The sequence below is a fragment of the Octodon degus genome, unplaced genomic scaffold (genome assembly GCF_000260255.1).
Source record: "Octodon degus isolate 3935 unplaced genomic scaffold, OctDeg1.0 scaffold00069, whole genome shotgun sequence".
Lineage (NCBI taxonomy): Eukaryota > Metazoa > Chordata > Mammalia > Rodentia > Octodontidae > Octodon > Octodon degus.
Genome location: NW_004524645.1, coordinates 2,769,756 through 2,771,039, shown reverse-complemented (window position 1 = coordinate 2,771,039; position 1,284 = coordinate 2,769,756). Strand labels below are relative to the sequence as shown.

At 38.8% G+C, this 1,284-nt stretch overlaps 1 protein-coding gene across 2 annotated transcripts in view; it reads right to left on the bottom strand.

Annotated features, from left to right (window-relative positions):
• Msl3 (MSL complex subunit 3) overlaps nucleotides 1-1,284 on the bottom strand; it is a 20,094-nt gene that overhangs the window by 7,092 nt on the left and 11,718 nt on the right. The gene's annotated exons all lie outside the window — the stretch shown is intronic.

Here is a 1,284-nt window from a genome sequence, read left to right as displayed (position 1 = left end):
AATGGCTGAGTGACTCTTAATTGTCCTCATCTGGGAAATGGACATCAGGTAGCAAGGCTATTCTCGGGAGTTCAAAGTAACAGGCTCAAGAATCTGGCACGATGTTTATCAATAAAACTTTGAAAAGAAAAAAAAAAGAATCTGGCACGATGCTGCTACACAGCATGCCTTCTAAGGATTGCTATTAGGATTACTGTTGATATGGAAGAGAATCAGATCCCAAAAGCAGAGCTTAGAAAACTACTGCCTGTCAGGCAGTTTGGACCCAGCCACTCATTACTTCTATACTGCCTGGGCAAAGTTTGGATTGCATGTTTTTAAATGGTTGAAAGACAAAAGAATTACTTTGTAACATGCAGAAAACATACACTAAAACAAAACAAACAAACAAACAAAAAACCAAAACATACACTATTCGGGCCGGCCAGATAGCTCAGCAGATTAGGGCACCTGTTTAGGCAGACGCAGGGGTCGGAGGTTCGATCCCTGGCCTGCCATGCCAGCCAAACCCCCAGGGCATGCTGAGCCAGCAATTGAGACTGGGCATGGTTGTGCATGCCTGTAATCCCAGTGCTTGAAAGGCTAAGTCTGATCTGTATAGTGAGACCCTGCAGACCCTGCACTAAATACAAAAATAAAATAAAACAAAAACCATATGCTATTCAAACATCAGATCCACAAGTAAAGTTTTATCAGAACACAGAATACCCATTTTATATATAAACTGCCTATGGTTACTTTCAGAGTTGACTAATAGATGCCATGTGATCCACAAAGTATTTACTGTCTGCACCTTGGCAAAAGCAGTGCACTGCTATCTGTTCTACAAAACAAAAATACAAATATTTCAGTTCTTGTACTTATTTGGGGTGAAAGACAGTACTAAGTACAAAGCTCAAATCCTAAATGTGATATGCCTCTCCTATCATATAATAGGCACGTTCCTGAAAAACTATATGAGGATTTTTAAAAATCAAGTTATATTTTTCCAAGTACATGGAGATTCCCAGAATCCCAGGAGGAATCCTCTCATAGAATGAAGAATTCTGTTTTAATGCAAATGACTGCTTCCTAATTTACCTGTTTAGCAAACTCAAACTGCAGTTTATTCTGAATAGTCAAAGAGCAGGGTCTTGTGGTAAACTGAATATTCATGTTAATTTGGAATTTCCATATCTACCACATGTTTATTACTATTCTTTGGAAAACAAGAATATAATAAGATACAATAGCTGAGGAGATAGTTCAGTTGAATAAGGCAAGGTCCTGAGTTCAATCCCCAGC